This window comes from Plectropomus leopardus, chromosome 17 (genome assembly GCF_026936395.1).
Source record: "Plectropomus leopardus strain MGB_pleo_1.0 chromosome 17, ASM2693639v1, whole genome shotgun sequence".
NCBI lineage: Eukaryota > Metazoa > Chordata > Actinopteri > Perciformes > Serranidae > Plectropomus > Plectropomus leopardus.
The window spans coordinates 2,110,189-2,134,973 of NC_142192.1; the positions used below are offsets into that span (position 1 = coordinate 2,110,189).

General features: G+C 39.8%; 1 pseudogene; it reads right to left on the reverse strand.

The window, feature by feature from the left end:
• Positions 1 to 4,684: 4,684 nt before the first annotated feature.
• Positions 4,685 to 8,189, reverse strand: LOC148186570 (uncharacterized; annotated as a pseudogene).
• Positions 8,190 to 24,785: the final 16,596 nt, after the last annotated feature.

The following is a 24,785-nucleotide window of genomic DNA, read 5'->3' on the forward strand; positions in this document are numbered from 1 at the left end:
TGAATAAATAAGTGGTATCCAAGGATACTGAGCCATGATGGTGAGTAAGTCCATTTGCATAAGCCTCTACAGAAAGTTTCCCTCCAGAGAAACTGAGTATACAGTGTCTTACTGTAGTACCTCAACGTAAATTAATGATCACTAAGCCACTTGTTAACCTGGTTCATAAATACCTTTAAAAAAAGAATAGGTCTAAGGGACTGTTCTTTATTTATCAAAGGAGGGGGTGGTTTTTTATTGTATTGATTTGTTTTTTCTCCCAGAACCTGTAAATATTTTTTCTTGAGCCTCCCTGAGTGACTCAGAGGAAAGTTGGAAGGAAGTGTTTGTCCCACATGATGTACTCAAGGGCCATCGGAAATGTGAAAACTGAACAATAGTTTAGTTTTTACAGTTTCTGTATATAATCAGTGGTGTCATTTTGGCTGGCACGCAGTTTTTGGAAGGCATGTTACTTTGAAAATCCTCAATAGTTATAAAAGAAAAATAAAAAGGCATAAGTTACCAAAAAATTGTAAAGGTAAAGAAAAAAACCCAAAACAAAAGTTTTTTTTTTAAAAATCACCCAAAATGTTAAAGGAAAAAAAAGCTTTGCTTTTAAAAATCAGTTGTCAAATGAATACAAGATACAGCTATTTAAAGTTGGACCCCCCTCCACTTAACCAAAATGGAAAACTCAGTTGCTCCTCAGTGCTTAAAAAATAATTTTTATTTTATAGATTTTTTTATTTTTGCACCATTCCCTCCTATGTCATAATTAATGACCAGTCCCTAATAATGATAAAAAGCCCTTGATGTAATAATCTGTTTTTCTGTCCAAACCTATACTTAGCATATGTATGTCGATTTTCCCACTTTTAACACAAATACAGACTATTTTTAACTCTAGTTAATACATTTTTGATGATAGCAGTTGTAAAATATTCTGTGTCTACTCAATACTAATTATTAACAACTGCTAATATTCTTAACAGCAAAATTCATAAGTAAAGTTAAAAAAGAAAAAAGTTTTTCATAATAAATAAGGTGCCAGAGTACACAAAAAAAGCATATATATATATAACAAAAGAGATAATAAATCCAGCAATAAATATCAAAAGCCTAGTAACACCCCTGTTTAAATGCACAGAAGTGTCTGTGTTATGCTCTTTATCTGAAAACTGTAAGACATCATATCAGCTGTTAAACTGAAAGCATTTGACTGTCCATATTGATTAGGAGGTGAAAAAGAGGACAAGTTGTCTTTTGGGCACCCAGCCTGCAATATATGGAAGTGCAGACAGGCATGGAGGTTCTTTTGAGCTGAAATATTAATACCTGCGCATTATTGCCAACCAGCTCCTTGGATTATTTATACAGTGTCTATTATTTTTTAGGTCACTTGTCCCATCCTGCTTGCCATTGCATGAATGGCAGAGGCTGCCTGTGGTGTGTGAGTCCTCAGATGAGTTTGGTCTTTATAATGGCTGCCTTTATGAATTATGAGAAAAGGTAAAGTGCACCAGTAGCATTAAGGTGAAACACAGTAAGAGGAACTTGGGGTGAGAAAATCAAAGCTGAGGACACTTATTTCAGGAGACTTTTATACTGAAATGTCTTGTTTCAGCACCATATATTTACACGTGCTTGGATTACAACAGTGGATGGTGTGATGGAACACGCTGTTTTTAATGGGTTCGTCAATTCAAGTACATTTTTATTTACATAACACTAAATCACAACGAAAGTTATCTCAGGACACTTTTCATATGTCTAGGTCTTTATATTTACAGAGATCCAACAATTCGAACAAATTCCCACCAAGAGCGAGCACATTGTGTAACAGTGGCAAGGAAGCAGACTGCATGGTGGGCGGCCATCTGCCTCTGTCAAATTCATGTACATTAAAGTGAGACGATGTAACTTTTGCTCAACGTCAGTACTGTGGTCACAATTGACAAGTGAGAAGAAATGTTAAATGCCAGACTGTAAAGTGTAACAGTGGCACAAGAAAAGAAGTATCATTAAAGACTCTGACACTCTTCCACAGTAAACGTGTGCATAGAAGAGGTCACTTAAATGTGCCCCCTGTTCTTTGATAGTACATGTGGGTGTCCGTTTCAACCTTCAGTAGTAAACGTCAGTTGAAAGTGAAACTGAGAAGGTGCTGTTGGGTCTGGAGTGCACTGGGGCCTGCACTGTAAAGGGGCTGGTGGCACAGGGGAGCCACACCAGATGGATATGCCAGTTCTCCTTTTTGATTATCAAGCTCTATTTTGATGCTTTTTTTTATGCACTCAGTAAAAAGACGCAAATACTTATGAAATTGGTGCTGCTTGACCAGAGAAAACAGGGAAAGGACATTTATGCTCAAGAGACAGAAAACCTACAACTACAGGAATGCACTGCACCATACCAGACTAATAAACGCTCCTGCTGGTGGATGACATCATGCTAAAACATGTTTCTGAAAGCATTTGAGGAGAGAAATAACAACATTCAGTATTAACAGAATATTGGTTTATATTTGATCAGCACTGCTTAGTTTTACTGTCTTATCTCCTGCTTTGTTTTTTCGTAAATAATTTTTTTGGCTTTTGTCTTAATGTGATAGGACAGCTGTTAATGTGAAAGGTACGAGAGGGAATGACATGCAGGGAAGGGTGGCAGGTTGGAATTAAACCTGCACTTGCTGCGGTGAGGACATAGGCCTTTGTACATAGGGTGTCTGCACTTCTGAGTGAGTTACTGGGCGCCCCGATTTCAGTTTTCTCCATTTTCTTCAGACCCATTTTCACTTTGTAGGAAGCAGTATGGCGTCCACCTCCTGTTCACAAACTCCCACTATTACAGCCAAACAGGGCGCTAAAATATGTTTCTGAAAACATTTTATGTCACACATACTAACCACATTGTTTTTATATTTATTATACTTCAGATGTGCAATAGGGTTTATCAGGTGCAATAGTTCTTTATATCACTGTCTTAACAGCAATATATTGGTAGCATCCTCTATGCAGTTATTTAAATGTACAATATTCTTCCTTTTGAATGTAGGCTATATTTAACATGTGACACATATTGTACATATTCATTTTTATTGTTGTTCTCACTTATGTATATCCCTGGTGTTTATTGTAGCATCACACATACTTTTATATTTTTACATTTTTAACTTGCATACTAGTTTTATACATTGCATTGTAGCATAAGGCAGCTTTATATTTTACACACATTACACACTCAGCACATTATCCATATAATAACTTAACCCAATATTCACATACAAGGGCTTATTGCCTTTAACTGTATTTCTTTACATTTATATTTTTACACACTTACATACTCAGCATATTATACATACTTTTATTTGTAAAAAATTACATACTTTTGCCTATGTTTTCCCCATCACTGTATTTCTATTTTATATTTTTGGATACTTGTGCTGGCACTTATGTCTACTTGCTATAATTCTCTATGCTTGCATCAGAGCGACTGTAACGAAACACAATTTCCCCCTGGTGATCAATAGAGTATTTCTGATTCTGATACAAAGCTAGTTGAAAATTGGCAAAGTATTTCTTAAAGCTTACAGTCTGCACTGTCACAAAATTGAGCAGTTTGCAGACACCGGCATGGGTGGATAACAAGATTCAAGTTACATGGACCAAAGGGGCCCTCTTGGAAACAATGAATTAGCCCTGAGTCAGTGAACTCAATCAGTAAAGTTAGTTACACAGAAATACTGAGTGCCTACATTTAGATAGCAATAGCCAGAGGCTACAGGTCATATAAGAGCAGGAGAGGTTCAAACAGCCTGAGTGTAATGAATTGAGGAGGGATGTGTGTTATTGCTCATCAGTTGTTCTTATAAAGGAAGAAAAGGTGTTATTCCCTCTCTCTCTCTCTCTATATATATATATATATATATATATATATATATATATATATATATATATATTATATAAATATATATTTTAGAAACAAATGTAAAAACGAGCAGTTCATCGCTTTGACACCCACAGTCAAAGATGACCACACACAGCGTTGTTGAAACTTAAAGTTTCAGCATATAGGCTACATAATGAGATACAAATGTAACATATCTGTGGTTTGCTGAAACTTAAAATGCCAAGCTTTATTCTGGTAATCGGGGTCACTGCTACCTGTATAAATGTGAATTTCAATGTAAATATCAATACTAGACTTGCACCTTTTATATTGTTATATTTTATATTTTATATTTTATATTTGTATCTTCTATTTTATCTGTTTTCTTTTTTTTCTATATTTATGTTGCACCAAACCACCAGAACAAATTCCTCGTATTGTGTTAACTATACCTGGCAATAAATCTTTTCTGATTCTGATTCTGCTAGTTTAATGTTGCATTCATGTGATGTCAGAGGGTCGTAGTTTCTGAGCTGGGAAGTCGTTCCTCCCACTTTGCTGTGGAAGATGGATTGCATTTTAATGCTGAAAGCATTTAAACAAGAGGTTGATAGCTGTTTCCAGTTTATGTATATTTTTATATACTATTTTATTTTTATTTATTTTTTATTTCATATTTTTATATTTAATGTAAGTCACTCCACATGGACAGCAGTTAACATTACAGTTTTTTTCCAATTGCTAAAACACAATTTTGCAAACCAGGCTGATTTTATCAAAATACTTAACACAATTCACAAAATCACACACAACCTCACAATATCTTCCCTTGCCAGACATTGAGGGAAGAAGTGTGCCTTATCCATCCCTGAATCGTACCCACATCAATTTCATCACATGCCTCTTCCATAGCCTGCACAAGAGGCATGCACACAAAGGGCTGCTGGACATATACCTTCCACCGCCATGCCGAAAAGAACTCTTCTATGGGGTTCAGAAATGGTGAGTATGGTGGGAGGTATTGCACGAGAAATGGTGGGTGGTCAGCAAACCAGTTTTGGACCGGGGCTGCACGATGAAAGCTCATGCGTATTGGATTTGGCAGCGCACATTGTGATGTTCCCACCACATTGGCCAGGAACATCTATAATGGCTCTGTGGCCAATGACGTTTCTTCCCCTTCTTCTGGTCTTTGCTAGGTTGAACCCACCCAAAGAACAAAAATCAGTCAATATGGTGTTATCCAGTACACTGGGAAACAATGTTGCATGTAGTGTACTGCAGTCAACATATGCTCGTCTGAGCTCTTTGTTTCTTTGAGAGGTTCTCTTAAAAGGCACCTTATAAAGTTGTTTCATTCTGATTTGGTTTCGTTTGAGAATGCGAGCCAATGTGGACAGACTGACTCGTTGAATGTTGTTGAATATGGTGTTGTCTTAGATGATGTAGCTTTGAATTTCTCGTAATCTGATATCATTATTTTCCAAAACCAAGTTTACAATGGCAGCTTCCTGTACCCCGGTGAACATTTGACCCCTTCCTCCACCATGGTTGCATCTCTCAGTCCCAAAAAAAAAAAAATAAAAATAAGGCTTAGACAATGCAGCCTTAAGATTTTTCCCCCACAGTAGAGTAAATTGTACAGGAAACTTGTACAGTTAGTATATGACATCAGCCATTCATGAAGTAAACAGGTGTCACCCAGCTGATACACTATGACATGGGGGGTACTACATAGTGTGAAAGAAATTTTGGTTACATACCTGTACTCCAGTCCATATGTCCGGATGACAGAGGTAACAGTAAAACGGCTCAAGTTGGGCTACACTGTCTGTCCAGCCCCTCACATTGTCAGCCCGTGGTTGATGACATGATCAACTAAGGTTGCTCTGATTTCATTTGAAAACTCCTCTACCAGATCTACCCCTACCTCTCACTCTTCCTCCCCCTCTCATTCTCACCCTCCCTCTTCCTCTCTCTGCAATGTCTTCCATTGTTGTTGTAAAAAAAAAAAAAGGTGCTCACCTGTGGTCTTTTTATTGTGCTTACTTCCTGATTGAAGTGGTAACAATTCACCATTGAGGTGTTTGGCCAGGTGGCACATATATTGGCCAATTAGCTCATGTAGTGTAACTTTGAATGGCAGTGTTTCGAAACGGCAAACATGTGACTTTATGTCAGATTGTTGTGTCTTATGCAGAGAACCGTGTTCAGCGCATTTAAAAAGTGCCATTTTGAATTGCAAAATGTGTGTAAAGCAAAAAATGTGTTTAGAGTTTTGGAGACTTGAGAAGAGGTTTTGCTCTGTGTGTTAGTTTAAATAATTGTGCTATGCATGTCAATTTAGTGTGTTAGCAATTGGAAAAAACTGTAATATCATATTATACTTTCATGTGATCAAAAATTGTTATTTATGTTTTAGTATACTCGCCTGGCATGATTCATAGTTAAAAGTTTGCTGGCTTGCTACAGCTAATAGAATAGAATTTCCCACTCATAATAATAACTTTGAAGGGCCATTCATGTGCATGTAACTCGTGAATACAATATTTCCGAGAAGCTGTTGGTGTTCGAGTTGCATTGTGGGTAATATAGGCACTAGGATTTGTCAAAGAAGAAGAATGAGTGGAATAAAAAAGTTGTTATTTCTGACTTTGCTGCATCAATTTTGATCTTTTTTTTTCTTCAAACTGTCCATCATGAGTTTGAAAGTGGTTTTGGAGTGTGGTGCTAAAGCTGCACAGCCTACTCTTTAAAAGATAATCAGTAGGAACATGCTCAACAATGTCAGACCAGTTATTTTGTATTACTAGGCTCAGCCAGTCAAAGGGCGTCTTATTCCTCTCATCAGAGGACAGAACATCTGAAGCCTGGACCAGTCACGTTGCACCACAGACGTCCACACTGAAGCCCACACTCTCCCTCCATGACTCTCACCAGCTAAATGTTACACTTCCATATCGATGAGTATGTGGGCAGCTGGTGAGCTGGCAGCATGCAGACGCTCCTCACAGCGTCAGGATGGAGAGAATGAGAGCTGTGTCAATGTATTTTATCAGTGTGGAGACTTTGGCTTTTGACATGGAAGGTAAATGTCTCTGGGAAGCGTTCTGGCTCTGAGTAACATTACCTCAACCTGACATTGACGCACTCTCAGACACATCCACCTGCCTCTCCTCACCACCCAGTCTCCGATTCCCTCTGCTCCCTCACCCCACCTCCTCCTCCCCGGTGCCTATTTCTGTTGTCTTATGTGGAGTCATTGACAGAAGTGTGGTAGCTCGACACCCCTCCATCCAATCTCCTCCATCCTCCTCCCATCTCACCCTGCTGTTACAGTTGCTGTGGCTCCCTGCCCCTGCAACACCCCCGCTAAGCTCACGCGGTTAGTACAGTCTGCCTGAGCTCTCTCCTTATAAGGGCAAAATACACTGACAGAGGCAGAGCGAGGGGGCTGTACCAGCACAGGCAGGCAGGTTGGGGGACAGTGGCTCCAGCAGGAGTGACGGATGATGGAGAGGCAGAGGAGCAGAGACTAGGAAACAGAAAATGGGAAGAGGAGGAGGGATGAAGGTGGCCAAGGAGAAACAGTGATGGGGATTGTGAGATAAGAATTTAGGTTCAAGTAAAGCTTTGGAGCTTTGCAAAGAAAATAGCAACATTTTTATCTGAAGAGTAGAACATATTTTGTGGCATCAATTTTCAATGTCATGCAAAAGATTTCAAGATCTAGTTTTCCCTGAATTGTTCTAAAATCATACAGACGACTTAAAATCCCAGAAATGTCCTAAAATCATAGCAACATGTATGAGGCTGCTGAAACTGGCCCGTGGCCTCCTGTCATTTTGGAAAAATTGGCCCCTAGGAAAGAAAGTCAAATATCTCTGGTTTAGACTGTCCACTGGTTAAATTCATTAGAAACTACTGATATTTAGTCTCTGAATATTAAATATTTGTACATGTCTAAATGGGGTTTTTTTTTGCAAAGACATGGAAGTCGTTTGTGGGACCCATCCACCACCCTTCCCGACTGCCCACCCTTGCGCTCCTTATTTCAAGACTTGCTAGTAGTGTTTGAAACTGACGCTTTCCTGCTGTGTTTCATGTGAAAGGTGCCTTTTGGTGTCACAAACTTATTCCAAAAGCAATGAGCAACACTATGTTACGAGTTAAGAATGAAAATGGGCTGATACATCCAAGTTTCATTCATAGCACTACAGCTAACATAATCGTGTTTCTCATAAACAGAATATGCTGTTTACATGCTCAAACACATAAACAGAATACTCCAGAAACCCGATCATAAATGGGTTGTTCATGTCCATGTAAATGCACTCAGTGCTACATCTCTGATTAACCTTCAATTTACCAGATTTAGATGCCGTACACCGCTGGTATGTGGCATATGATGTTGGCTATGGCTATTAATCCACCAGGTAATCCAAAACCATTTTAATGTAAAACACAGCAGGTTTTTGCCCCAGAACTGTCATTCTATATATTTAGCCTTTTTCTCATTGCATGTGATATAACGCCAATCTGCTGAAAAGCTTCCACCCACTGAGAGATGTTTGTTTCCCCTAAAGGTCATATCAGCATGTCACAGTGTCTGAATCGAAAAAAATGTATTGGCCTGTCAGCTGTAAGCTCAGAAAGTATCTGCATCTATACTGACAGTAGCATCAGAACTGATAACATGACTGTTGTCAGCATCATCATCATTATTTAGTAATCATCATCCTATTCCTTTTTGTCATCACAGGGATCACATGGCCTGATTGTCATCTTAATCACATCAATATATTCCAGCATGCTTTGCTGCGGTGGGATCACGTCTCATTTTACAGTCAGTTCAGGTTCAGCGCTTTTTTACTTACCATCAATAAAGTATCGATCAGTTATACAAAATGTAATCAAACAAAAAGCTTTGTAACTATTAAAATCAGGTATGGATACAACGCCTGGTCAATATGCAGTTCTGTAAGAAAAGGCCAAATATTGACACCAAACATAGCAGAGATACATTTGCAGTATAGAATTTCACTAACATGAAGTATGTTGACGTAAAGCTCATATGTTTAAAAAGAACGGTGAAGATCATATATGGTCAGTCTCCAAAAACACTGGGTCTTATACTTCACATAATAGTATTGACAGTTTTTAATGCAGGTTTTGCATTGAAAACTGTCAAGTTTCTTTTTCTTAAGATAACCCTGATGACATCACCAGGGCTACTTTGTGACATTTGTCAGACATTATACAAGCCTTTAACAGGCTGAGTTAGTTCTCCTGAAGACAGCTGAACTCATCATCACAGGTGGAATCAGAGGAGTGTAGCCTATCTGAAATCCAGCCTTTGGCTGCCAAGTCATATGGATCTGCTGTTTATCATGAACAGTTTGTTCAAATACCATTGATTGATCAAAATAGCAGGCACAATAATACACAAGAAGAAGAAGAAGAAAATATACTTTATTCATCCCCAAGGGGAAATTCAGTTTTTCATATACACACACATGCCCCGAGCAGTTTGGGGTTTCTGGACAGTGCCCAAGAGGCAAATTAGCACCTCTCAAGCTACCAGTTCAAGCTCCATACTTGCCCAGATAAAGACTTGACCTGGAGACCCTCCTGTTCCTAAGCCAAGTCTGAGAATGAATGAATGAATTATAAGGGGGGAATCAAGATGGCAGCGTAGAGGGAATACTGTGCTTCACTGAGCTCCTGAGGTATATATCAGTAATCGGACTATTTTACGTATTTGCATGGTGAAAGTGTCATTTTTACAGTGGGAGTGAGTTTATAATGTCTCTTGACAATTACTTCTTCAAAATACCTGATAATATGGTAAAAACTAAGAAGAAACCACCAAAGTCTATCGAGCAGGCTGCAGAGGCTAACACTACGGAAGCTAACACTGTAAATGAAGCCGAATGTGAGGATGCTAGCTGCAGTGCTAACCCAGTTATTCTCCAAGCAATGGACGATGTTACGGAGAATATCACAAAAGTTATCAATGCTAAAATTGTCTTGGTGCTTGTGGCTATAAGGGAACAGTCGACACAAGTACAGGCGCTCGGAACCTGAGTCAGAGAGGCAGAGAGCAGGATTTAGTGTGGAGACCACGACGGAGTCATTACAGGCTAAAACGACAAGTCTGGAGAAACAAGTGAGGTGAATGCTGGAGCACACTGATGACCTGGATAATCGTGGGTGCAGGTGTAATGTACGTGTGGTCAGGTTAGCGGAAGGTACTGAGGGAACAGACCCTGTGAGTTTTATGGAGAAGTGGATACCTGATTATTTTAAAATGACAACCAACCTGGACCGTGAGCACCGCTCCTCAGCACCAAAGTCCGGCCCCAATCAACAATCCAGGCCGATCATCATAAAGTTTCACAACTTCAGCGACAAGCAGTGCATCATGAATGCAGCCCGTCGTCTCGGTGTGGAACTGGACCCACCTGCACGCACGGAACCAAAGACTTATTTCTTCAACAACTATTTGGCGACAGTGGCCAGGAAATGTAAGGCCTTTGATGATGTGAAGGGGCAGCTGAAGAAGATGAACCTGGCCATATTCAGGGTTACGGTCAACAGGAAAGAGGTTTGATTCACTGGAGGAAGCGGCAGCGTTTGTGGACTCTCTTGTTTAAACTCTGGATTACTGACTCAGCACAAACGCCGAAAAGAAAAAGGAAAGTGCCTTTATTTTATATATATGTGTATCCATAATGTTCAGTACAACTTAAGTCAAATGAGTACTTGCACGTTCATATCATTCACCACTGTATTTTATTTTTCTTTATTGCACCTCACCATGCGGACTACTGTTATGTCTCTGTATGTGAGGTGGGGCCTGTGTTGTTTCTATGTAGATGGGCGTAAATAGCGCTTGGGTGAGCTGTCGGCACGTTTAGCAGGGATTTTTCCCAATTTAAATTAGTGTTTGATCTAAATGTGTTCTGTTCTGGTTCTGGTTCTAATGTCATTTTAAGTGCTTACCTTTTTGAAAAGAGCAAATATAGACATTGTACTCATGCAAGAAACCCACCTTAATGACACAGAGAATTTAAAGTTACAGCAGGGAATGTATGGACAAGTATTTTTCTCGTCACTCACAACTAGAAGCAGTGGTGTAGCAATACTCATTAAATGGACCCTGCCCTTTAAGTTGGATAAATGTGTTAGGGATTAAAATGGCAATTTTATTATAATTAAAAGTAGTTTACAGGGACAAGATATAATCATAATGAATGTTTACTATCCACCAGCTCACTCACTGGACTTTATCACTATGTTTATGGATCTTATAGAAATGAGAGCTGATGCAGTTATAGTGGGTGGTGATTTTAATTGTATGTTAAATCCACTCATAGATAGATTTCCTCATAGTACATAGTAACAAATAATGAACCTTATAAAACCTCTGCTTGATTGGCTTACACTCCCCAACATCAATGTCCACCAAATGCGTACGACTAGGTGTATCACCAAACAGAAACACGGATACCGTTGTATTAGCCCCACCAACTGCTGTCATTTAGGCCCATCCAAATGGCTGAGCAAGGCATCCAGATTTTGCTCTGAGTTTTTAAGGCAACCGTAAAGCACAGCATCATCTGGAGTTGACACATCCTCCTCCCCATGCCCTGCCACCACATGAGGGGACAACGGCACCGCCAAGCTAACTGGACCAACGCTGGACCCCTGGGTCTCCTGGTTGACTGCCCGCTATTCCCGAGGATAGTATGGCTTCAACAAATTAACATGACAAAGCTGAGTAGGTGACCTACGATTGGGAGTAGCTATCACATAGTTCTGATCAGACACCTTCTTCACCACGGAGTATGGACCTGAAAACTTCACTTGGAATGGAGATGAAACGAGGGGCAACAGGGCAAGTATCTGATCTCCAGGGAGAAAAACATGCTTCTCAACCTTGCGATCATACAGCTTCTTCATCTTTCCCTGTGCAGAGACTAACTTGTCCTTGGCCACCTCCTGTGCTTGGTACAGCTTGTACCAGAAATCATTAACATAATCAAGCAGGTTCTGGGGTGGCTGGGCCTCTGCCCAGTTGTCCTGCAACAGAGCTAGGGGACCCCACACCGTATGACCGAACACAAGGTAATCGAGACTAAACCCAGTGCTCTCCCTGGCCGCCAACAACACGGTAATCCCTTCTCCCAGTCTCTGTTCATTTGGGTACAGTATGCACGCAACATAGATTTAAGCATTTGGTGAAACGCTCCAGAGCACCTTGGCTCTGTGCGTGGTACGCAGACACCTGATTGTGAGCTATGTGCAGTTGTTTTAACACCTGTGCAAACAAACAAGATGAAAAGTTGGACCCCTGGTCTGACTGAATGACCCTAGGCGCGCCAAAGATTGAAATAAACTGTGACAAAGCCCGCACCACAGACCTGGCAGTGATAGAGCGCAAAGGGTACATAGCCGGGTACCTCGTGCTCAAGCACATCCCCGTCAACAGATAACTAGCGCCAGACTTTGAAGGAGGCAATGGCCCAACACAATCAATAATAAGGTGTAAAGGCTGGCCTATAGCTGGAATTGGACACAAGGGAGCTAGCTTTAGGCTCTGGTTCGGTTTGCTTGCTAGTTGACATGTATGGCACGACTTAATGTAGGCAGACACGTCACGCTTAAGCCTAGGCCAGAAAAAATACCTCAAGATGCGGTCGTGCGTCTTCCTGACGCACAAATGGCCAGACTCATCGTGGGAAACCTGCAACACCACAGTACGAAATCTGGAAGGCACAACAACTTAAATGGGTTCACCAACAAAATCCTCCCCATGAGGCACCCACTTCGTCATTAACACATCATTCTGAATGAAATAGCACTGGGCATGATTTTTAACCTCACCAAAGGGCCGTGCCAACTCCAACATATTCTTCAGAGAGCTATCAGCCTGCTGCTCCATCACCAGCTCACTGTGTGAAACAGACCAAGGAACATCAATACAAGACACATCCTGCTGTGAAGCATCATCCTCATGTTCAGAGAAAGTCATATCGGTCTATTGTGCTTGCTTCATGGCACACGTAACCGCACACGCCGCAAACGCCTCCGGGAACTCCACTGCATTCCCGTCAGGCTTACTGAGCTAAGCGCATTGCAACAGCCACTTCCCCCTGAAACAGATCACAGGACAACATCACTTTATGCTGAGGAACCCGTAAAGTCTGCAGCCCCATTCCCTGCACTGGAATGAGTGCACCAGTGTCAGACTCATGTGAAAATGGCAGGGTGGATGCTAAAATGAAAGAATTAAAAGCACCATTGTCCCGCAAAATTGTAGTTGTATAAAGCTAATTTTGTTCCATTATTTAGGAAAATAAGACAAGACTTAGAGCGCTGGAACTCACTCCCTGTTTCTTAGGTAAGGTAGAATAACCCTGATAAGAATGAATGTGTTACGCAGGTTGCTTTTTATTCAAATGGTTCCTATATTATTTTCAAATAGGGTCTTAAAAGATCTGAATAGCTGGCTCAGCTCGTTTATATGGAGTAAACGTAGGCCTAGATTAAAAATGTCAATGTTGCAGCTGCCAGATCAAATGGGCAGTTTAGATTTGCCAAATATTATAATATAATATAATGGATACAGGACAAAGCCACCTCTATTTGGCTAGACATAGAATCATCTTTAGCAAAGGGTCGACTACAAGATTTGTTATTTTTTAAGAATTTTAAAAGCATAAGAGACAACTGTACCAACCCGATAACATAAATATGCTGAAGGCATGCCGATCTGTCCGACGTCTAGAGGGGAGGCTCATTTGAACAGCTGATGAAGAGCTCCCAAAGCAAGATTTTTTTCTTTTTTTACAAATAAGGCATTATATCACTAAGAGTACAACCCTTATAGAAAACCCCGAGATCTCTGAGATTGAGAAAGTTCCAATATCAAGGGAAGATTTCTCTTAGCTTGTTCATTGATGTCTTATGTGACATGTCTTCCACTAATACGCAGAGGGTTAAGGATGTATGGGAAAAGGAATTGTCAGTGACTATTAGCGAGGAGAGATGGAATGATATTTGGGATTATGCTAAAAAAATATCCATCTGTACTGGTACAAAGGCAATCCAGTTTCGAATAATACATAGACTGCATATATCTCCTAACCGAAGACATACTTTTAACCCGACACTTTCTCGTCTGTGTCTGAAATGTAAGACTGAAATAGGTACCTTAACTCATTGTCTATGGTCATGTTATAAACTGCAGAAATACTGGTCTGACATATTGTGTGAAATGGGGAAAATATTTGGAAGTAGACATTTAACCACTGTAGGGAACAAAAGATTGTATAACATCCTAGTTTTTGCTGCCAGAAAAAATATATTGTTACAGTGGATTAGTGATAAGGCCCCTTCTATTAAAGGTTGGTGTAAGGTTATATTTGGGTTGCTTCCTCTGGAATATCTTACTAGTATTTTTGCAGGACAAAGTAGACCAGTTTTATAAAGTCTGGCTGCCCTCTTTGGACTATCTTGGACCTGACTCTTCCTCCATTTTTGTACAAGGACTCTCTTGAATCTGGACTTTTGTGAACCTTCATCTGTTTGTAAAGCAGACTGTCTCCTATGGCCTTCCGTTCATTTCTTTCAAACTGAGCTGTACTGTTTGTTTTCTTTTGTTTTTTTGTGATTATTGTTTTGTTTTAATTTTTCTTTAACATAATTATTCTTTAACATAATTTAAAATATATAATTATTATAATTATTAATATCGGTTTTTTTTTTTCAAACATCTTTTTTGCTTTTTCCTGAGACATTTTTTCCCTGGCATTCTAAAAATAAATAAATAAATAAATAAATCTAAATCTACCCATTTCTTGCAGTTTCTGGAACATTTCTTACCAAGGTGCTCATTGCCTTTTTACCATGTTTTGGGAAGAAAGTATCATCTCTAAAAATAAACAGGTGTTGGTAAGAGTGATTTTTAAATGTGCATGATCAGCTTCAATAGATGTCTTCCTGAGTAAGTTACAGTAAGACAAAATGACGTTCTTCCCCTCAAGTGTGTGTGTGTGTGTGTGTGTGCGTGCGTGCGTGTGTGTGTGTGCTGTTCCTGTTGGTTCAGCTGGAGCGTGTCTCAGCATCACACGTCCTGTACAGCAGGAGGCCAGTGAGCTCTGTGAGGACAGGGCAGGTGCTAATTGGGCCTGAAGCCTCTGAATGGAGGCGTCTGCCATGAATGGAGGCAAATGCACTGGGCGAGGAACCTCGAGTGATTCACGTGTGTTTGTTCAGTGTGTGTGTGTGTGTGTGTGTTTGTACGGTACGTTAGCATCAGCGGTGTCACAGACTGCATAAACACACATCCTCTGTGTGTGCTGCTATCTGTCTCTGTTAAGTTAAATAGAGGCCTTGTTTAGCTGCAGATGGAGGGATGACACCCCTTTGGGAAGAGAGATGCAAATCCATTTAGTCACAGGTCCCTAAGTAGAGTAAAAGGCAACCGCATGGAGGAGAAGAGAAGGGAATTAAACCAACACAACACGTGGCTGCTAAGTGTGTCAGCAGTGTCGTTAACGGCACAGGGTTTGTGTGTGTTTGTTTAGGCATATTATCAGTATGAAACATCTGCTCTAGTTAATCTCTACCAACCTGTAGGCAACATTTGATTTACTCTGAGTAATTCCCCCACAGGGACCAAACTCAAACCCACCCTGAAGCCCACGCAGCCACGCAGATCTTCCAAGAAAATAGATCAGATGAATAAATCAGATGTGGATTCAGAGGGAGTTTGGAGATAAGCCTGTCCTCACCATCTCTCCTCTCAGGATATCTGACAGACAACTATCTCCTCGCATCTCTCCATCATGTTCCTCAATTGGTATTCTCTTTGAAGGAATTAGGGAAAGAAAGCTTCAGAGAGAGAGATGAGTCTTGATAGCTCTCTGAGCTGTGTTGGTTATGCAAAGAGTGTGTGATGTAAGCAGAGGAGCGATGGACTTCATGTGATGAGTACACTGAAGGACATGAAACAATCAGGACTTACACTGTTGGAGACATGCTGACAGGAGAACTGCATACATACATACCCAGCTAACAATTATTGGTTCTAAACACGCTCTGAGAATGGTATAATGCAATGTAATGTTTTCAGCGGTGAGTTTTTTTAGGTCCCTGAATGGTAACATTCTCTATAAACATAATCAAAATGTTGACTTTTTTTCACATTACAGGAACATTTCATAAAACAAATTTCCTGTAATCTCAAGCCTTAACAACATTCTGAAAACATTTTCTGAATGTTTCTTTAAAAATATCCTGCCTTTGTTGTCATGTAACATTGTGGGAACATTTTATAAAAGAACATTCTATGACCTGTCACCTCTCAACATCACCAAAACATCATCAGAATGTTGCAGTTATAATGGTACGTCTCAGTTATTTAAGCTGATAGGAACATTGCTTTAAATGATAAACATCCTTAAAATGTTCTTTGAACATTAAACTAAAACATGTTCTTTAAAAAATTATTGCATCTTGCAGGTAACATGGGAACATTCCCGGTTAGCTGGCTATGAACACAAAAGGCTCTTTTATGTGAGTGTGTCAGTGATGAATAATATGGTGCAGTGTAACACCATGTGCTCTTTGTCTGAACAGAGAAATACATTGACTTTCCTGTACCCATGGTACCACCAATAAACTGATGAATACATGTTTGGTTTTGCTCTCAGTGTACATTATTTCATTCATTCATTGGAGAGTGAAGAAAGATAACACTTCATTTGGATAGTCCACCTACTGATAGTTTATTTCACCCGTTCTCATCCCAAACTTGTAAAATACCCCCGCTAGTGTTAGTGCTTTTGGTGTGAGATTGTGATGCCAGAAGCCACCTTTTGCGTTTTCGTGTAAGACTGCTGGAGGTCGTCAGCTGAGAACATGAGAGGACAGAACCAATAGGTTGCAGTGTTATTATATGCCACTGGATGGCCTGATGGAATCTGCTGCGTCCATGAAACGCGTCAGGACAGCGCCAGCAACGCTGTAAAACAAGGATTATATTTTATGTACAAAGCAATTTAAATTTAAAAAAAACTTGCTGTCATGTATTTGTTGTTCTCCTGCAACCCTTTGAAATCTTAGAATATTCACTTGATTTCTTTTAAATGCAAGGGTAGAAGGCAATGAGCAACTTCAGAAAAAATGAGCAAGAAATGGGGGGGGTATAAAACAAAAACAAACAAGGAAGTGACTTGAAGAAAGTGATTAGAAATGATAATAATTCTCTAACATAATTTTAAATATGTGATTATGATCATTTAAAATATTGTGTCTAGAATTTTTTCCTGTTTTTTTAGTAACTTCTAAATAAAAAATCTTGCAGTTTTGGGGACATTTTCTTGCCAAAAATAAGTAAGTAAGTAAAAGGTCTAAATATTTAAAATACTTGTGAAAAGTGTTTAAATGCAAGACAAGAAAAGCAATGTCCATCCAGGTTTCAAAATGCTAAATTTAACATGTTTCCCCTGTTTCCCTTCTGTGTAGCTACTGGGATACCCAGCGACTATTTGTATGCAGGGATGCCATGGTTATCGAAAAGCTGAAAAGTCATAGAATTTTTAAAAATCATTGTTTGTTTCGGAAAATATAATGGAATTTTGCTGTGTAGAGAAATTGTTTTAGTAAACTTCTATGGATAACCCTTCAAATAGTGTAACATAACAGCAAATGTATTTTCTGTAGCGGACGTAACGCAGCTCATGTTTGAACAGAGTTTGAATCTGATGTTTGAACAAAATGCCATAAATAAGCAATGAATAAAAAAAATAATATTTATTTATTATGGGTCCTCTAAAACCCATGGAAAAGTTTTGAAATTTTGTCCTGGAAAATGTGTGGGAACCCTGTGCATGTATTATTTGAGTTTTTGGCTGAATCCCACATGTAAACGATGTACACCTGCAATTTGTGACAAGGGCCCCATAGCTTGGTTTTAGGGGCCACAGGCCCAAAAAAGACAGAATTTACTCACTGATGGTGATGATTCACACTGACCCTCTGGAGACATTGGCTTAGAATGAGATGTGACGCACAGCTCCACAGTTACTGGGTAAAGAGAAGGGGTTAACACATTGTTTGTGTATATGTGTGCATCTGTATCAGTGCCAACGGGGGAAGCTGCTGGGGTGGGGGATGGGGTGTCTTAGAAATTGGCAATTTCCCCTCACCCCTCCCCCTCATTGGGCCCCCTCATGGACAGTGACAGACTAGAGGAGGAGGAGGGAGAAGAGCCAGGGAGAGAGGATGGAGGGATGCCAGCGTGTCTTCCCCCTGGCACCCAGGGGATCTTCATGCCCTGCCTGACTGCCTGCCTGACTGCCTGTCTGTCTGTCTACCTGCTTGCTTGCCTGCCTGCTGCACCCTCCTTGTGCAAATTATTTACACACTATCAGCTGAAAACAGATCCTGGATTAATTTGGTGCATATGCTGCCTTCATGTGATGTCAGCAGGTCGTAGTTTGCAAGTTGGGAAGTTGTTTTTCCAACTTTGTTGTGTTCATGAGGCTTTGAGGCTTTGTGGGAACATGGAAGCTACAAGAAGATGGGTTATATTTTGATGCTGAGGTTGTTTAAACAAAAGGTTGATAGCTGTTTTCAGTTTATTTGTATTTATATTTTATTTTTTATATATTTTATTTATTATGTTATTTGTTTATATATTTTTATATTTATTCTAGGTCACTCTACATGGACAGCAGTTAACATTAATACCATATTACACTTAGCATGTGCCCAAAAATGGATATTTAATATATGAATTGATAAAAAAAAAAGTTTCTTACCATGGATCAAATATTCACATTTGCCCGCCATGTTTATGCATTCATGACGATAATGAAGTCAGCAACTTGTGTTATAAAATAAGGTTATTCTTATGTTGTTTACAGCTCAGTTTGCTTGCTTGCTACAGCTAACAGATGCAGAAACTAAAATGAGCAACTACTAAAAGTAAATGAGAGCTACTTGAGCCAAAATAATAATTTTTTTTTTTTTTTACTGTCAGTTTTTTAGCATTGTTTCCATGCTTTCCGTCATTTCTGCTGCCAGGAAATGTCACGCAAACATCACAACTCAGCAACTCTGGTATCATCAAAATTTCCCACTCGTAATGATGACTTTGGAGGGCCGTTCATGTGGAATAGGAAAAACAACTCCACCTCCTCTTTACACACACACACACACACACACACACACACACACACACGCACGCACACACACACACACACACACTCTGTACATCCTGCCATGTCTCCATATGTGTCTAGACTGGAGTTTGCCAGTAACCCTTAGCTGTCCGTCCTTAGCTGTTCCTTAGGCTGAGCTGATTAACAGTAATAGGGAACAACAATGCATGATAATGTGAATTATAATGGGCCAATGGAGGCGGCCTTTGGCCCTGTGCTCCATTTGAGGCCAACGGTACAGAAACAGTGTTCACAAGCCCTGCAGGGATGGGCCAGACAGACAAAAGCATGTCAGACTGTAGGTTCATGTAAGTGGAAGGGACATGGGAAGCCTGGGGGAGGTGTCTATATGTCCTTAACATGCTGAAAGACTAGGAGGTGAGTTTGTTTTCAACTGTAAATACACTCGTGCCTGCCAGTGTACACACATTGGTACAATGAAGTCAGCCTGTAGCTCTAGATTTCATACTGTAATGCATAAAAAATAAATGGCACTCGACCTAAAAACACATTTTCCTGGTTTGTGAAAGTCTGATATTTCACAGATTATGTGGTTTTTGCTCAAGAGCAGCCAAGTATGGTCAGGGTGTTTTGTTACTGCAGCAGCCACATTAGATATTGGCCTCCTCTCTCCTCCCTTTACCTCCTCTCAGCAGCCAGCTGTTGTTCAGCCATACCCGTCTTCTCCTCCACTGCGCTCTGTGGGGCCAGTTACAACTAGACGATGGGCCGTTGAGAGCTGGGCAGGGGGTCATTTCAAGACAGAGACATGCAATACAGTGTATTGTGAGAAACACACACATCAGCCCCTTTTTATATGGAGACCAGCATATAGAGATGCTATAAAGTCCCGTCTCTATGCTGGCTTTACATTTTTATGAAGCAAAGCGGCATCATTCCCCTCAAGTGTGTGATTTTAGACAGCGTGCTGGCGTTGCAGAAGCAAAAGAGCTATGACAGGCATGACATTCAACACAGCAGCAGCAGCCTCTAGTGTGACATATAACATAAGCGTCTGCAGCTCTTTCTAAACAATAACAATGAAATAACATGTCAATAACAGTTTAACTTCTCTGTTATATGGCGGCTGATCTCGTTCTCTACTCGGAGGGTAAGGAGCTCCCAAATGTCATTGTTTTCTCATTTTGCTGACATTTATGGTTGCTGTTCTTTTTGAGCTAGCCACGAACAGCTGTTCAGCTGCTTTTTAAGCCTTTGAAACTTGAGCAAATTGGTTTGATTTTTTTTTAAAACGTGAAGAAGGCAATGAGCAGCTAAACAAGACATGGTCCAAATATTGGCACAAAAATCATTAAAAAAAAATGATGAGAAATGTATCTGAAAATGAAAAATCCAAACAGAAGATTAATTCAATTAGCAACGTGGTTGGTACCGACAAGTCAGTGACAGTCCAAACAGCAGCCACATGTGCTCATTTCACTCTTGGAGAGGACCACAGAATTAAACATTGTGTATTTTGAGCTTGGGACTTCTAGACTATACTACTTAATATGTGTGTGTGTGTGTGTATTTATAAAATATAATTTTTATGAAAATTTGAAATATAATTTTTGACATTTTTACCTTTTCCCCTTTTTTCTTTTTTTATTATAGTTTTTTAATAATCCTCCCCCTTTTCCAAATCTAATTTTAAGATCTTTTCTTGTCACCTTTTACTTTTTTTTTTCGCAATTTGTTTCTCACAAAGGTAGTTACTACCTTTCTTCCTCATACTTTCAAAAGAAATCAAACCATTTTGCTCAGGTTTCAAAGAGTTAAAATAGCTTATGATAGGTATATGAACACAGCAAAAAATCCTGATGTCAATCCAGGTTTCAAAGGGTTAAATCTCCCACAGTGGGTCGCAGACTTTACACGCCATCAGAACGTCAAACCTGTTCTGCCAGCGCTCTTCATACAGACAGTTTCAGCACTGTTACCAACACCTGCCTTGGTTCAAAGTTTCAAACCATGTTTCCTCATTTCTGATCGCACCTTTTACACAGCGAGAGGAGGCGGCAGAATATGCTGCGATATTCCAACCCTTAACAGGCAGAGTTAAAGCGGCTATCGACTAAGTTTGGGGTTTTTTTCCCCGGTGACTTCCAACTTGTCGCACTCAGGAGAGGTGAAGAGGTCAGGCTGTTTACTCTGGAGAGGATCCCGCTCTGCCCTCGCTCCAAACACACACACACACACACACACACACACACACACACACACACACACACACACAGAGTGAAATAGACAGAGAGATAGAATTTGTCTGCTTTCACCTCATCTATCACTCAACAAATTGGCCTGTGTCTGCCTTGCATTGTGTGCTGTCTGCTTATAAGGAACTGTAAGAGATGATAGCTAACCAATATTAATGATTTAATGATGTTAATTCTTCACCCTTCTTGCTCGTCCTTTTTTTACTGTGCTCATTTTCCCCATTATTTCTCTCATTCTCTCATTGATGGATAACTGCTGAAAACTGTGAGGAAACTAAAGACCCAGTGGATGAAGTGAGGCCTGTATTAGTTACCCTGCTTTGTAGGAGTCCTGCTGTTTGTGGAGTGTAAATACTGTGGACAGAGAAAGACCTCATGACTTGGCAACATGTCTTATGAAAACGCATGGCTGTTTAAGCAGACATTAAAGGAATACTTCCCCTGCAAAATGACTTTTTATATATCAGGTATTTATGTTGCGTAACCAGGAAATCATAAAGAAAACTTGCATATACAGGAAGTAAATGGGCTCCACATTTAACAGTAGGGGCTGTTTAATGCATTTTATGCACTTTTTTTGAAACTAAATTGTTACATTTAGACTGTGAAGTGCAAAAAATGCTCAACTGAAACTGACATTTTTGATCCCACAGCCATCAAAGCATTAAAAACATGCATTGTATTATTTCTGGGTGCCATTCTTGACTTTTGCCTTGGAATTTATCATTTTTTCTGTTTTCCACCTGATGACGTGATTTTGACCATATTTGGCATATGGAGAAAATACATATGTCCACTAGTTGCACTGTCAGAATGAATGTTGCTGTTAATCATTGGCATATCCCACGTGGGGATCATCAAAAAAGAAAAGGAATTTACTTTGCATGTAATATGTTAAAAATAATTCCCATTGGTGTTTGTTTTGTTTTTTTTTTCATCTAAAAACATGGTGGCATCATGACAAAAACCTGACATTTAATGGGTTAAAATTATGAAAATTAATGGATATTTGATATTTATAATTAGGACTGATGCTGGTTAAAAAAATAAACTTGATGAAAGTAGAAAATTATATTAATGCATAATATGTTTTATAGACTGATTTTGAAAAGTGCATTGTGTGTGCAGAGCAGTATGAGTGTGAGTTGACTCACAAAAAATAATAATGTATACAAATCAATGTTGCTGCAAATCATTGACATATCCCAGACTGTAATAATAAAATAACTATTATGCTACTTAGCATGTAGTATACTGAAAATAAATCGATTTTTGCTTCTGTCGATGACGTGTTCTTGATCACAGTGGTTCCAGTTAAAACTGATGATAGTTAGCCCTGCTTCACTAGATAGCACAGAGATTCCAAGATTCCTGAACAGAACCAGTTCATGAACCAGAGCTAATCTGGTGGAAAAGGGGTATGAGTGGATGTCCACTGTGCATCACAGACACTTCACACTCCAGCCAAAAACCTATGTGAATGTGTCCCCTCTGACAGGCGCTACATGGCACTGTGCATCAAAGCAAGCAGACACAAGGAGTGTTTCTTCCCACTCACATATGTAAAATTTCCAACAGTGTTGGCACATCAGCCAGCTGCCCAGTTCCCACTGTTGAAGCTGTGTAAAGTATTTCTACACTGAACTGTACATAATATTCCTTTACTCTCAAATACTAAAGCACCTTCTCTCACAGCACAGGCTGTACAGACCATACTGTGTAACAGCTATACACACAGCCTCTATAATTAATGTGCTATACATTCATACACTTTTTATTCTATCTATCAATGTAGCACTTTTTATTTTATTGTGTAAATCCTTTTTATTTATTTATTTTTATTGTTGTATGCACCAAGTAGAGCTGCGCTCATAATTTCTTTGTATGTTCTGCCTACAATGACAAATAAAGCATTCTCTCCCTCCTCTCTCTCTTACTCTCTCTAATGCGCTCTGTAATACTATGTACTTGTACTTCTAGTACACACAGTCACCAACAGAAAGCATACAGAACAGCCCATCACATCTGATGGGCTTGTTTCCAGCACTTATACTACTTACCATTTTATTTTTATTCCATTGATTACTTTCTTTATTGCACACACACTGTATTTGTTTTGAATCCTTCTCCAGAGTTTTCAGCTCACATTAATGAATGAACATGCTGCATTTATGTGGTACAGGCTTGGGTGTACAGGAGCCAGTCCTGTTGTAGATTGCATGTAGGATGCTACCTGTCCTGTGGAACTCATTGGTGTATATTTAGGTAGCAACCATTCATGCAGTGACAGGTGTTGCTGGACAGAGGAGCACAAACACTTTTTTGACCACAACACTGTGTCATTTCATGCTTATCGTAGTCATGAAAGGTTGTTCTTTGTATGTTGTTTATCGACACAGATGGTCAGTTCTTGCATGTTTCATAGAAGACCACAATGGTGAGAAATGAACTGCATCAAAGACAAGAAGAAGTGGGACTCTTGTTTTCATCAGACAAACAGCAGACTGAAGGCAGGCGAGTGCATCAGTCAGTAGCCTGTCTAGGCAGACCCTCAGAAGCTTTAAGTTTAGACTTTGCCGCTTAAGGGTGTAATGCTCGAAGTTTGCAAGCATGGTTGGATCTATGATTGAATTGACTATAGTATTGTGAACGCGTATTTCCATTAGTAATAGTGTTGTGTCTACCTTCCCAGGAACTGAAGCTGGAAACCAGCTCAAAGCTGAACATGCTGCATTGCTTCATTTTCACGTTATCAAACAGTTCCTGACAATACATTCACCAAACTACTCTAATCAACAGTAAATAAGCTGTATGAGCCTTTGGTATTATGACAATCAGTAAGCTGTCAAATATCTCTGGCTCCACCTGCTGGAGATATTGGGGAGATGCGCTCTCTGGCTTCAGGCATCAACACAATACAACACTTACAATAACACTACATTAACCTGAGGTTCAGTCAGCACAACATGGACATACAGAGACTTACAGCCATCTGTACATTCTCATTCTTTTTCGTCGTCCTCAGCATTATTGAGACAGTTCTCCTGTATGGAGCCATCTGTTTTTTCCACATGCTCACACTCACCAATAACAATAAACTCCCAAAGATAACTCACTTAGCCAGCAAACTCATGGGTAATGCAAGATTTTGCCTCTAGTTTACTTCTGTTTGATCACAATGGTTCCACTGAAAACTGGTAAAAAATGCAGACTGTTTTGCTAAACAACACCACGGTTCCAAAAATCCCGAGTAGAACCTGTTCAAGACCCAGACTTAATTTAATAAACAGGTATCTGTGTCTGATAAAAAGCATTATGAGCCTCATCTGCTTTGCTACAGACAGCCAGTTTTTAACGGCGTTTGTTTCTTTACTTAACCCTCAGAAACATGGAGCAACATCACTTTTCTTGTGCTGCTTTCAGACGCCTTTTACAAGTATTAAACCTTTGAACCCTGCGCAAA